At 35.7% G+C, this 15556-nt stretch overlaps 1 protein-coding gene and 1 non-coding gene across 3 annotated transcripts in view; one reads left to right on the top strand and one right to left on the bottom strand.

Annotated features, from left to right (window-relative positions):
• Nucleotides 1–15556, top strand: part of SH3BGRL (SH3 domain binding glutamate rich protein like) — a 77694-nt gene that overhangs the window by 31941 nt on the left and 30197 nt on the right. The window lies entirely within an intron of this gene.
• On the bottom strand, nucleotides 7965–8037 carry TRNAE-CUC (transfer RNA glutamic acid (anticodon CUC)). The gene has a single exon. It is a non-coding gene; the product is annotated as a tRNA-Glu (tRNA).

The following is a 15556-nucleotide window of genomic DNA, read 5'->3' as shown; positions in this document are numbered from 1 at the left end:
CTTCTTTAGACATTCAGGGTCAAATTCTCAAAATGCCTATGAACCAGAATCTGACCCTGCACTTGTCTGACTCATCTCATTTACCTCCCCACAATCCTGGCCCTGTCCGATCATGTCTTGTTTAAAATTTTGGTATTTTGTTCATTATCTATATTTGCATTCATTTTTATTTTAAAAATTTCTTTAACATGTTATCTATCTTGATTACTGAGCTTTTCTGTGCCGCTCAAATTTTCAGTTGAAGTGAGTGCCTCACTTCCTTCAACCTAGTCCAGACTTGCTCGAAACAACTGGAGAATGTCATAAAACAATAGAAACACGTGATAGTGGGAGTCAGCTTTTTCAGAGTATAAATATGGAAATCTACCATAATATTAGTTAAATTTTTACTATCCTTTGGCTAAGAAAATAAATAATAACAAAAACTACCATACCGCTTTCTATGGGGATATATGTATATGTATAGCTGATTCACTTTGTTATAAAGCAGAAACTAACACACCATTGTAAAGCAATTATACTCCAATAAAGATGTGAAAATTTCAAAAAAAATCTACCATAAATTTGCGAACACTTTGAAATGAATTTGTATTTTAATTTATACAACGGTATCTATACATATTAGAAAAGAGTTGTATGTTTTAGTGCAAAACTTATTCTTTTAGTCTCTAGAAAATGCTTTGTGTACTTAGAGATTTGTTGGCTCTTTGCAATAACTGTTCTTCCCTCTCCCTCCCCCTCCCCACAGTGATCTCTGGACCACAGACCAGAAACTACTGCTATAAGAATTCAGATCTAAGAAAAATCAGTGCACCTAAAATATATTCTAGGGAAGGTAAGGCTTGAGTTTGAAGAATGAGTAGGACAAAAGGAGGAGATGGATGTGGAAAGACTTTCTAGTTATTGAGTGCCTTTGGGGATCCAGGCTCAAAGCCAGGCACTTTACATTCCTCTTCTCATTTATCCCTTACATCTCTAGGAAGTAGGCGTATTATGCCCATTTTACATATAGGAAAACTGAGTCTCAAAGTGCTTGAATAACTTGGCCTAGGTCTTATAGCCAGTAAATTTGCAGAGCCGGTATCCATACCCAGGATTTTACGTTATCATTAATCTAATAAGAAGGGCAGAAGTCAGCTACTGTTAATGCTGGTAAAGAAAGTGTGAATTTGAACTGGTAAGCCTGGAGTCCATAGAAATTATAGCAGTTGTACTTTCTCACTTGGCAGGCCCATCTTAATTACCTCAATGTTTTTGAATATCCTGTTGAGAAAGCTTATGTTGTTTCTAGACTATCATTCAACAGATTATATCATCTTTGACTTTACTATTAATGTTTAAATCTACTGCCTGGACTCATTCTACAGTCCAGAATAATCTATTTTCAACAGGCCATCTGAAGCAGGGCATGAAAACATCAGTGGTCCTGTGATTGACTCTCTAAATTCCTCAAATTGCACGTGAAGAAGTAGCTTCCCATTACAAATAGGTTGCGCCAAAGTAGAAATACCTTAACTTGCTCACTTGCTGAAAATAATAAAGCAAGAAGTATAAAATCAATTCTGCATTATTCATGAGGAAATGGTTTTCCTTACTTTCTCTTTAGTTGTTTTGATTAATTTTGCAAAGTGCATTTGTAAATAGTTCACTGAAACTTTTATTTTTAAGATTTCAATGATTCTTTTCTTCCAATGTTGTTCTGATTATTTTACATCCAAAGATAGCCAGTATATGTGATTGTTGATTACATTATTTTAAGATTTATGTTATAGCAAAGTGTTCTTCATTGAGTGTTTTTTTCCTATAGCATGGAAGAACTTTCTTCTGTTGTCAGAGGATACAGGACATTTAACATAGTAATAGACTTTATGGAAATTTCAAAAATTTTAGATGACACATAATTGGAATTACTCATCTTTTTATCTCCCCAATCCTGTCTCCATCTAAAATTATTAAACCTTTCTGGATCTTGAGGCACACAAATACTTGATCATGACTGTAAAACTTGGTGGTAGAGGTTTAACAGGCATGCTTTAATATCATGAAGGATTTTAATTCTGGGCTTTAGACTGTGTCCTTTTTCCCTACCTTTAAAATTTGTGCATCAGTGTCTTTGCTTCATGCCAGTAGTTACTGCAGATATTTATGAGCTGGCAAGTAGTCATGAAACACCTGGGTTTCCAAAGGCTGCATAAGTTCAAATCCCATGTAGTAGTTTAAACCACCATTTACTGGCAGTTGTCTTGAGTAGGTTACTCAACTTTTCCCTCTCAGAGACTCTGTTCCTTTATCTGTCAAATAAAGATAATAATATCAACCTTACAGATTTCTTTTGAAGATTAAGAGAAAATGTGATATGCTTCACACTGTGCCTAGTGCATAGTGGACACTTGATAAAATGTAAGGGATGATGATGATGTTTAACTTTAGCAAAGTAAACATGTGTTTATGAGCTTAAGGTTTTGGGATCTAGTATGCCTGTCAGAGACCACCTACCAAGTTGTCTCAGAAACGTAGCTGTCCTTATCATTTGGGAAGTTTAAAGGAGTTTCTTCCCATTTAGGTCACCACAGAGCATTAAGTAGAGTTCCCTGTGCTGTACAGTCAGCTCTCACTAGTTATCTATTTTATTCATGGTATCAATAGTGTATATATGTCAGTCCCAATCTCCCAATCCATTCCCAACCCCCTCCTTCCCCCCTTGGTATCCATACATTTGTTCTTTACGTCTGTGTCTCTATTTCTGCAAAAAAAAAAAGAAGTTTCTAATTTAAAAAACCCAGATCTTGGAAGAATGGGGCAAAGAGGACAGAGGGAAAGAGGTCAGGGAATTTATCTTTTTAATGCTTGGGGTTCCTAGGTAGTTGGGTATCTCTAAAAGGCTGAAGTGGAAATAGGGAGGAGAGAAATAGTGCCTCAAGCAAACTGAGAAGCAGTAGTTCAGTTTCTTATATATGATTTACACACTGCCCACTTGCATCTAGAGGGGTGTTTTTTAATGCAGATCCCTAGGCCATGTCTAGAACTCCTGAATTATATTCCAAGTCACATTAAGATTTGAAAATCCACTAGTACAGAGAAATCAGATTGATCTTGGTTCAGATCTCTGTTTTGCCACTTATTAACTAGACTCATGGCTTCCATCCTTCTCAAGTGTCCCTGCCATCTCTGCTCTTAGCTCCCTCTTTCCCTTCTTTTCTCCTTGTTATTTTATAACCTACACCAACCACACAAACTCACTTAGGCAGTTGTGCACTAGCCATCTTTTTCCCTGAGACCACTGAGATGTTATCACTTGACTAATCCTTACTGAACTTGTACAATTTTCTAGCTGACAACTATTTTTTATTTGTTTATTTCTCATTCTCAATCGGTGGTTCTGACATGTCTGTCAGTCCTCCTTTCTAGTTTCTGTGTGGTTTGAGTTACTACCCTGACCAATCAGATGCTGAGTATTTTTTACTTTTCTATTAGTCTACCCAATTTACAGGCTTTATAGCAAACTTAACTCAAGGTCACAGACTCAGATATAAAACTTCAGTTTATAAAAGCTAAAGACCCTATCATCACTCAATACTTCCTTGTACCCCAGTGCTGATAATGTCCCATAGCTTGTTCAGTAAAAAAGAGCATATCTGCTGAGTATGGGGGAAATGGACTAGGAGGCTGCATTTGAGCTGGATCTCAAAAACTAAGCAATATTTTCATTATCAGAGAAAGGGAAAGATCATTTCTGAAAGAGGCAACAGTAAGAGCAAAGATATGACTAGGGGACTGGTTAGTGACTCAATGTTAGGTGTTCAATAAACATTTCATTGTTTCTCACAGTGTAGTATGAGGATCACCTGCTTCAGAAATCTCACAGGATGCTTGTTCAAAATTTCATTCATGGATGCTGTAAACCTATTGAATTAGGATCTATGGGAATATGACTGAAGAAGCTGCATGTTGAGCAACAGGTACAGCATCAAAAAGCAACAAGTAGCTATGTATAATTAAGACTACGGAGTTGAGGACCAGGGAAGACAAAGCCAGGTCTTTTTTTTTTTTTTTTTTTTTTTTTTTTTTTTTTTTTTTTTGCGGTATGCGGGCCTCCCACTGTTGTGGCCTCTTCCATTGCGGAGTGCAGGCTCAGTGGCCATGGCTCACAGGCCCAGCCGCTGCACGGCATGTGGGATCTTCCCAGACCGGGGCACGGACCCGTGTCCCCTGCATTGGCAGGCGGATTCTCAACCACTGCGCCACCAGGGAAGCCCCTCAGGTCTTTTTTAAAGGGCTAAAAACTACATAATTTAGAGAGTGAATACTGACTTTCTAAAAGAAGTAGCAGTGTTTGAAATTAGTCTCAGTCCATGGAACCAACCGAGATATAATACATAGGATTTTAGGAGAAAAGGAAGGAAACTGATCTGAAGTCCAGTAAGTTTTGTGGTTGTGTGTGTGTGTGTGTGTGTGTGTGTGTGTGTGTGTGAGAGAGAGAGAGAGAGAGAGAGAGAGAGAGAGAGAGAGAGAGAGAATAGGATAATAGTGCAAAGAATTACTGATATGGCTTTGAAGTACCAGGGAACCTATAGTAAGAAAAGAAACACAGCCTGGAGACTTTGAGACCATGGGGATTAGATAGACTTAAGTGAGGAGTATGATAGTGAAAGGAAAGTCAGATGATTATATTGAATTACATCTTTATTTGATTATATTTACAAAGTTCTTTCACATACATTTGCAGTAATACTCATGATAACTTATAAGTGTAAGCACCCATGTTACTCTATTGGACATTAGGAAGCAGAGGCCCAGAAATTTAAGTGACTTGCTTATGATTACATATCTAGTATGTAGAATAGACAAATTTTTAAACAAGCTTTCTGACTCAAAGTCCAGTATAATTGCCAATACACCAATACTGCCTCTCTCACCTCTGGATATAATAATAACTTCAGTAATAACAACAACTAACATTAATTGAATCCTATGTGTCAGACATTGTTTAAAGCACTTTATATATATTAATTCATTTTGATCCTCTTTTTTATTGAGTGCTTTTGGTCTGTCAAAAATTAGTTTCCCATCCTGACTTCTAAAATCTTTGTATTTAACATATGTGCCTTTCCTATATAGAACCTCATAACTGTATGAAACAGACCAAAAGAAAAAAAAAGTGGGAGAAAAGCCAAGAAAAAAGAGTGGTGGAAGAACACATAAATTATAGGACTGGACAGGTCATGTTTACTTGAGCTATGTTCATGAAGCCATCTCTGCCAATCAGTTGTGAGACAGTAGATAAGTAGTAAGGCACCACCTAATTTTAAAGTGTTGATCAACATGAAAATTTTAACTGAGCCTCATCTTTTATAAACCTTGAGGTATTATGCCTATATGTAGCACATAATTTCATGCCTGTAGCCCAAAGGTACATTTTTCATCTTTGAATTGTTTCCCTTCTCAAAATAGACAGCCAGAGAGCAAAAACCAGTTGTGTATATATAGTAATCTTTGAACTTTAACCAATTCTAGATAGCTCTTCTAGTGGCTCATACATCATGTATTTGGTTAACAGCTTTAAGAAAGAGTCTTTACTGTCCACAAACAGAGGACATTTTAGGAGTTGGGGAGAGGAAAATGAAATCCTAGGAGTAGTCAGAGATGCTAGCAAAGCATTTTAACTTACTTCACTCCTTTGCCTGCCTCTTTTCTGGCTTAGTTCTTGGGCCTGAAAGTTCGTATATTCTGCTTTTTTTGAGTTCCTTTTCTTCTTATTTAGAATTAGACCAAAACAGGCTTTGATTAAAAAATGAAAATACTGCTTACAGTGGTAACAGTGCCAATAGAATAAATCCAGTTAGTATTCTCAGGACAGGAGAACCATCAAAGTGATGCATTGTGTTTTAAATAAGATCTTGAAAGGGTCTTTACTTAAAAGTATTTATTGAGTACTAGCAATGTATAAGGCATTCTGTTTGGTATTCTGAGGGACACAAACATAAATTAGGTATGTGACCTGCCCTTGAGGAGATTTTAATCTAGTAGGGATAACAAGACTTATATGTTAATATGTGTATATATTTTTTTCAGAATTTTTTTCCACACAAGGACTAGTAGGATGAGCAAGTGTGCTTTTTCTCAACAGTTAACTGTGAGAGTAGAAAGCAAAAGAGAAGCACAATGAATTGATTTACCAATTCTTCATTCTCTACTGTGAATAGCCATTATATGTTTATAATAAACTAAAACCTCTTCACTTGTAAAGATAACATTTACTGAATATATCATCTTGTTTTGCTGTACCAAGGTAGTTTTAAAAAAATTCTGATAGTACATTTGTTATCATACTCATGGGTTGTTTTCTCCTGAAAATAGAAGTCTTCTAGCTCAATTTATTTAAAACTTAACTCATCATCTTTACTCTGCCACTCCCCTCACCATTCTTCCCTTCTTAGATATACTGCCTCCCCCAACATATAAAATACACATGCATATTGAAAGTCTGCCTTCACAATGTCCTGTGTTTGCCAGTGGTTCCAAGTTATTGTAAGTATCATCTTGTAATTAAATGAGATAATTTGTCTTAAAAAGCCTAGTCCATTAATTAGTACACATTTAGTTCCCTTGCACTTGTCCCTTTGTATCCTGGAAGTCATCTTTCATACTGATACTTTGATAACTTATAGAACTTATCAGTTAATCACTGTCTGAAATTATTTTGTCTATTAATTTGTTTTCCTATTATTAGATTATAAACTGTTTCCTCTCATTAGATTATAAACTCTGTGGGGGCAGGAACCTTCCTTGTCTGTCTTGTTTATTGCTCTTTCTCTGATGCCTAGAACAAGCGCCAGGAACCTAATAGGCTCGGCTCAATAAATAACATGTTAAATGAGTGATTGATTAAATAAATCTTATTCCTTAAACTTTCCCAACCTATCCATCAGTGAAGCCTATCAATTTTTCTTTTAATAATGTCTCTTAGATTCTCCTCTGCACTTTTACAGCTCACACCTTCCAATTGACCCTGGACCCTTTAAACCTAAACAATAACTTCTTACCAATAATCTGTTTTCAACTCATCCATTTCAACCCATCCATCCTGCATACTACTGCTCTTCTAATTTTCCTCAAACACTGTTTCCCTCATCTCATTTCATGGCTTAAGAACCTTCTCCAAATGCTTCTTGGTTCAAATTAAAGTAATGGGTGTAAAAGCTTAAAGTGCTATGTGAAGGTTGTCTTTCTGTTGCTTATTGGATTGTAAGATTTACCAGCAATCATTTCCATCCTGCCTCTTCCATTGTTATTTCCTTTCTAAAGCACCTATGGATCTTTCACTCTAGTCAACCTGATAACCTGATGGAAGCTCTGGAGCTTCTTCCCAAAGACATACACATACACATTTTAGGGGAGTCACAGACCCTAAGTTCTAAGTTAAGAATCCCTTTCATAATCTCACAATTAAGCATTCCATTAAATAACGTCTTGTACTACTGTAAAGTTTCACATGCCTATGAGCTCCCTTCTTATGTAGTAGTTTTATCTTCTCTTGTAGTCCCCAGAGAATGTAGTGCAATGCTGGGCCCAGGACAAGCGTTTCATAAATACTTGCTGACCTGACATACAGACCTTATCCATTTGTTTCTGTGCAAAAGCTAGTGATAAGAATTCAGCAAAAGAGTTGAGAGAAACCAAGAAACCAGTAAGTAACTAGTAGTTAAGAAGAATATCTGTAAACTGAAATTTTAATTATAAAAACTAATGCTGCAAGGGGGTAGCACAAGGGAATTTGGGGGGGAGTCAGAGAATTGTTCTGATTGTGGTGGTGGTTACATGACTCTATGCATTTGTGAAAATCCATAGAAATGCATACCAAGCGAGTGAATTTCACAGTGTATAAGTAAAAATACATTTAAAATATTTTAATATAGTAGAGGTTTTTGGTTTCTGGCCACACCACGTGGCTTGTGGGATCTTAGTTCCCCGACCAGGGATTGAACCTGGGCCCTCAGCAGTGAGAGCACAGAGTCCTAACCACTGGACTACCAGGGAATTCCCTATAGTAGAGGTTTTAACTTTTAAAATTCAATCTACTAAGCAGCATTCTGGTCTCCATGTTTTAGAATTATGGACTTGTGATTATTCTAGTCTAAGGCATAATAACTTCTATAATGCAAATTTGGTGTTATACTTCCTCTTCCTCATCTCTTTTTTCCTCCTCCTCCTTTAAAATTAATTTTTTGGTATGGTTGGTAAAAGTTTGCATTCATTGGTATACAGTAGCCTAATTTATATAAAGTTTACAAACTTCAGCTAAATTTTTTTCCTTTAAAGGACAAATTTTCAGGGCCAAATTGTGGTTCTTCATAAGGGGAGCCATATGTGCATTAAAAATACAGAATTTAGACCTTAATTTAAGCTTTTTTTCCTCTCACTAAATGGTGTTCACAAACAAGCATGTCTTTTTTTCAATTGTACTAGTAGATTTATTAGAATCATGTATTGAATGTATCCAAATGTGTTCCTTCCCTCTGCTGGATGGAAGAGCTAGAGACCTTCATTCTGTGTCCTGCTGCCCTGCTGAATAAACAGAAATTATGGGTATCTCCTTTCTAGACCAGGCCATGCCATATAAATCAGTTCTCTTGCTGTAAGGGAGGGTTTGGTGAGGGCCCTACTCTGTGCTAGGCTAGAGGGAAAATTACTCCAATATACCAGATATCTTTATAGAAAAGGGTGAAATAATTGCAGCTGTCCTTTCAATGGAAAATGTTAACATTGCAAATAAATTCCATCTGTGTCTGCACATGTAGTAGTTACAAAAAAATATGCCACCCTTAACTTTTTGTCAAATGACTTCACAGTGGTTTGATAAGAACAACCAGAATTTCCAGACCTTCACTAAACACACCTTCATCTAGATGAATGCCACAGATCATACGGATCAGAAATTGTAATGAGAATTGTTCTCCGAACTGGTCAGCAGCTGTGTTTATTTAGAAATGAATGTATTCAGTACAGCCTCAAGGGAAATATATTTGATAACATACCATCTGGTGGAGAGTAGAAACAAAATATAGTTTTAACTTGTACCATAGATCTTACTCTAAATTTCTAAATTTCTGATATTAAAAAAAAAGCCTGCTGGTTTTAAGTGAATACTACATAATTAAAGAAATTTCCCAGGACTTTCCCAAAGCAGGGAACACCTAGCTCTCTCCTTTTTATCATAAACTAAGTTGGCAGTCTAATAAATTGTATGATTATTGCTTGCTTTTTATACATTTTAAATCCATTTTTAATTTTAGTTCTAGTTTTGAAAAGAAAGTAATGCTGGGAAAATGTATTAGACAAAAATATGTACTAAAATGGAGAAAACTGCTTAAAGTATGTTTCTGTAAGTCTTAAAAGAAAGTAATTTTATATTTTAATCTTATGCTTTTCTAAAGCCATTGGTTTTTTCATTGACTACTGGCTACCTTACTCCTTTTCAATCCTTAGAATGAAAACTTTCCTAATTATTTAAAATATACTAGTATTATTTTCTTATTTATACCTTAATTACTTAACTTCCATTTGTATAATGTGGTGGATTCAAGCAGCTGGAGTCAAGCTGCTTATTTTGAATCTCTGTTCTACCATTATCTCACTGTGTCTTCTTGGGAAAGGTTAACTGCTCTAAGAGTTATATTCTCATCTATTAAAATGAGATAATGCATGTAAAGTGCTTAGTATAATATTTAGCACATGATATAAATATTTAAAAATATTTACCTATCACAAATATTTTACTGAAGTGTAGCAAATTAAATTTAGTGTCCTACTAAATTTTAAACTTTTCTAAAACAGGAATAGTGTTTTCTCCTTTTACGTTCCCTGAAGAGGCAGGCGGTGGAACAAGAACTTATCTACAAGATTTTGGGGTGGGGTGGGGGGAGATTTCATGGACTGAAGAAAATAGAAAAAATATTTTAAATTATTTTTCAATTAATTACAGTATAGCAGCAAATCTCTTTAAACTATGTTCAACACTTTTACTTGTTTTTACACTAAGAAAAGTATATTTAGTGATTTTTCCCTGTTCCCCTACAAGACTAGTCACCCAAGTGTTTATGTATCTCAAACCTAATGTTAAAAATTTGCAGGATACTATGATGAAGAATCATTAACAAATATTTCTCATGTAGATCTTTTAGAAGATCCATTAATGCTTAAGGAAACTGCATATCTGCCAATCAACAAACAGGTATTATGAGATTTTATTGCTTTGATAGATTGCACAGAGTTAATAAGTAACATTCAAATTTTAGAAAGGCCATGATAGGCATGGATTCAATACTTGTTTTCTGCTAATTATACCTGTGATTCTTTACTATAGAATGAGTGAGTCAGATGCTTAGGGCAATTAGATATATGTCAGTAAATTATCTACTATCAGATCATGAGGTGATTCCTTGGAATAATTCATTCCCCTGTGCATATAAATTTTAATGAAGAGAATATGTCTTATTGGCTTCCCATGGAAAATGTCCTATAATCTGTTGTAAGCAGTGAAACACTTTAAAAATCATAAGGTAAAATGAGTATTTTAATTTCTGCAATTTACATTCCTTACAATTTATGCTTCCTTTTAATATTGATTAAAATCAAAACAGAACAAAATAAATAGCAATTATCCTTACATAGCATTTTAGTATTAACACCAGATATTAAAATCCTTCTTTCATATACTTTACTTTCAATAAGAATTCTGTAAAGATAACTGCCAGTTATTTTCTTTTTTCTTTTTTAAACTTGACTAGTATCAGATTTATTTCAACAAATCATTTCCCGAATCAGGAACAAAATCCTTAGCGTAAAAGCATATTTACAGAGAGAATAAATGCTTTGCAGCTTGTCTAGACTTTAAAATGAGATCATGATTTAGTTTTTGTCTTTTGGCACACATATGGATATTTGGGTTTAGAGTAAGAGAAGTTAAAGATGTAACATTGGTCACAAGAATTGATTTTACAAATAAACAACCCATATTATGAGGGACTGCTGAATGAATGTGTTATCCCTTGATGTAGAAGAGTTTAGTCTTACAGAATCCATGATTTCTTTTTTTTTTTTTATGGGGGGGTACACGGGCCTCTCACTGTTGCAGCCTCTCCCGTTGCAGAGCACAGGCTCCGGACGCACAGGCTCAGCGGCCATGGCTCACCAGCCTAGCCGCTCTGTGGCATGTGGGATCCTCCCAGACCAGGGCACGAACCCGTGTCCCCTGCATCGGCAGGCAGACTCTCAACCACTGTGCCACCAGGGAAGCCCCATGATTTGTATTTTTAATTGAATTGCTATACAACTTTACTCCTACAATTTTCTATTCAGCCAGGTGGTGAAATTACAGGATGTCATCACCCCAAACTGCATTTGATGTCTATATTAGCTTCCCCTTCAGAAATGTATAAGACAAGAGCTGAGAACTCTATAATAGCCAAATAGGTTGTACATGGTAGATGCTGGCAGACAGTTTTCCATTCATCTCTTGTATTTGCGTACATATTGTAAGCAGAGGCAATGACTTTTTGTCCTGTATTATCTTTTCAAGGATGCAAACAGCCTTGAAAAAAATGAGATAGTGTCTCTCTCTAAAGCAAAGGGAAGATTTGCTTACTGCTCAGTATGAAAGATCCAGATTCCCTAACCTGGCGCCCTGTGTCACCCTATAAGAATTGAGGATGGAATAGGTACAAGAAAATGCTGATACTCTGGCTACTGCTGTTACTATGACCCAGAAATCTGCCACCATCCTTAAAACTATGGCAGGTTTACTTATTAGTTTGCAAGTGGAGTAAAAATAGCAGACATTTCACCATCCTTGACAGCAGTTCCTATTGCTGGACGTGCTGTTGTTCTTGATGGTCATAGTCCAAATAACAATGGTAGCAATTAAGTTGCACCAAAAAGTCACTGATGAGCCCACAGAACTATCTGACTTAGGCATCTTTTGTTTCAGCAGCCTTAGCTTGCTAGGTGGTTAATTTCTTGGACCATTTGATCCTGGTCTTATTTAACTAATTAGGTAATACATGGCAATTGTTCTCAGCTGGACAGTTTGGAATATGCTTTATGGCTTGAGTCTGGGAGTACATTCATATTGTTCTCTGGAATGTTCATGTGGGGCACACTGTTCAGGCTTCAGACTAATTCTTTCTCCTATGGCAAATGCATTTGTTTGGGGCAGGATACAGAATTCTCTGAGTTGCCACGCTCCCTTGAAAGGAAAGTGTTTAATTTCCTTTGTTATGAAATATTAATCACCTCACCAACTATAGAGGAAAAAAATCAGTACTACAACAAAGTTAGTGTGAAATGGTAGTATTTGTTTTTTTTGTTTGTTTTTGTGTTTTCTGAAATCACAGGCAGCCCTTTAGGTGTAAGGATTATGCTATGGACCCACCATTAGCTGGATGTGGTTAGCAGTTATTTTCCCAGAAGGGTCTAGAGAGAGTGGCCAGGGACATGCAGTTTTTTGTGTATGTGAAGGTAACCAGACCAAGAATTATCTACCAACTGAGCCTACAACCCTGAAGAAACATTCATATAAAAAACTTTTAGATTGTTAAACAACATTTAGTAATATACATTTCTTTGTGGATATTCTCACAAATTCCATAAAAAAGCAAAAAACATGTAATCATCATATGTTTGTGTAAGGCCACTTAAAGTCCTTTACCTTAAATAGACTGTAACTGAGGGTTAGCTTTAAATTGGGTGGTTATCTTTGTTTTCATTATGAAAAAAACGTGAAGTCATACCTATTTTGTCTCACTATATGACAGTAATAAAGCATGCTATTTAGTTAGATAACGTTTTAATTATTTGGAAAGCTGACCCTGTGATCTTAAATCTGACAATTATTTGTGAAAATTTCCCCATTAGATAACGTATACAAAGATTCACTATCTCCTGTTATTACAGATTTGATAAAATAGTAATTTTAAAGGTAAATAAATTGAATTTAAGGAAGATGAATTGGAGCATTTTGTGCCATTTCCATGAATTTGATCAATGTGAAAAGATTATGGTTCTTTTCTGCATTCGATGCTTTGCTTCATGGTGGGTGTTAGACTGAGATTCTCTGCCTACTTTGAGTGATGCCCTTAGAAATAGGTCAGACCTCCCTGAAACATTCTTTATGTTTTGTTCCCCTTCTGTCTATTGCTACAATAATATGACTCTTGAATTTGAAAAAGTAATTGCCTTAAAATATTTTTATTGTACTGAGGGAGAATTTGGTCATAGCAAAGAGATGTCTTTGGGCTGAAAATTCAGTAGGACATATGTAAATACAGCTTCCTTTCCCTTTGAAAAAGTAGAAGGAAGTGGAGAAATCATTTTCTTTCAACCTCGAGTGTTTAGAAATTGCATTTCTGAGAATGTGCATGTGTCTTTGTCTGTGTGAGTATTATTGTTTTTCTTCACAAAATGATTTGGGGGACTTTCAGAGATTGAGTCAATGACTTCCTTACTCATTGTTCACCAATATTTCTGGTCTTCCCTTTTTCATAGAAACAAATATTGGTGGATTTTTACAGTGAACACTAGCTGAGTGTTGTGAGTATAGGTTTTGTGATTCAAATTGACTTAACTTTGGAATTTTTTCTACTGCTTCAGGTTTATTTATCAATTGGGAGCCTTTTAATAGTTGCCAGAAAAAGAAGCCAATCTATGAAACAGAATAATTTTACAATATGGCAGGATGTTTTTAATGGAAATTGAATAGGTCTCAAGGAATGTATTGCTTGACAATATTTAACTGCCAGTCAATTTTCTATTAGATTCTCTTATATTAGAAGTACTTTTTAATGGATTGTTACCAGAGTAAAATTTTTTACTTTGGTAGACACTTTTTCTGAGCACAATACTGGGATTTTGCTGTAATGCAATAAATAGTTGCATCTTTCTGAGGTTTCTCATGGAGAATTTTACAGTCTCTGAGTGGTCCCTCAGGCATTTCCTGGATGTGCTAAATAGCCCACCTTACTTCTCAAGAGCCCCATGAAGGTACTGAGGAAAGTCATTAGACTTTACAAATGTTCAGGCATCAGTCTAGCATTTTACAAACCACTCATCGTGACTATCTAGTGACTACACTGCTTCATTTAAATACCTCTTTTATCATCTTCATATAAGTATATTTTCTATTGATATTGATAGCAGTTTATCAAAATATTACATTGAATTTTGCAGATACAATTTTCTTATGTTTGATTCCAGAGTCTGGCTCCTTATCTGCATATCCTCACTATCATACTGCTCCAGAAAGGCTGTCCTATATTGTGATTGATGCACTATGGTGTAATTCATTGTTTTTAATACCTTGAAGGCAGGGGTTCTCTTTCAATTATGTATAACTACAGTTCCTTATGTATATTTAAAATAGCTACATTTCCTTGAGAGCTTATATTCATTTATTTATTCATTTGGTGCATATTTATAGAACACCTGCTATGGGTCAGATATGATTATAGGCACTGTATAGAATGATGAGCAAGATAGATAAGGTTTCAGACTTGAGAGACCTTATAATTTACAATCTAGCATATTTTGTGGCAGTCATTGTCAAAGGCACATTGCTTCTGTTGTCTGTAATTTTCTGTACAACAGTTCTGGGAGGCGAGTATTATTACTCTCAATTAATAAATGAGGAATTTGAGAGTCAGAGAGGTTAATCAACTTGCTGTGTCACACAGATAATAAGTGAAGGATCTGAGATTCAAACCCAAGTCATTTGGGTTCTGTATTAGTTTTCTATGCTGTTTAACAAATTACTATAAATTTAGTGGCTTAAAATAATACACATCTATTATATCACAGTGCCTGTAGGTCAGGAGTCCTGGTATAGCTTAGCTGGGTCCTACAAGGCTGTAATCAAGTTGTCAACCAGGACAGGTTTCTCATCTGGGGATCTACTATAAAAGAATCCATCTCAAACTCTTGTGGTCGTTGGCAGAATTAATTTCCTTGAAGCTGTTATACTCTTGGAAGTTGCTTCTTTGTATCCAACAAAGGAGAGAGAGACTCTAGTGTGAGTCAGCTAGAGAGATAAAGCCTTGTGTAATAACATCATCACTAGAGTGACATCCCAACACTTTTGCCATGTTCTACTGATTGGAAGCAAGTAACAGCTCCTGCCCACACTCCAGGGGATGGGATTCTATAAAGAAGTAAATGCCAGGAGGTGAAGATCATGGGGGCCATAGTCAGTGGTCTTTCCATTATATTGTATTGCCTCTACTATGAGCTCAATATACATGAATTGATTTTTTTGAAATATTTTTAAAAATTATGTAAAGCTATATAAAACCACTGGAAAAGTTTGGCAGGGGGAATTCCCATAATCTCATAATCCCAACACAGCTTAATTAGTCATCTGAGCAAGGTGCTAAACCCTCACTCCTGTTCTAAGAGGTTGTAATAATTGTGTTTGAATTCCTGTCTAGTCTTTTAAAAACATACATAGTTCTCCTTTTCACAGTTGGAATCACAGCAAAAACATGATTCTGTAGACTTTTTTTCACTC

This window comes from Kogia breviceps, chromosome X, assembly GCF_026419965.1.
Source record: "Kogia breviceps isolate mKogBre1 chromosome X, mKogBre1 haplotype 1, whole genome shotgun sequence".
NCBI classification, from domain to species: domain Eukaryota; kingdom Metazoa; phylum Chordata; class Mammalia; order Artiodactyla; family Physeteridae; genus Kogia; species Kogia breviceps.
This window is presented reverse-complemented; position numbering and strand designations above follow the sequence as displayed.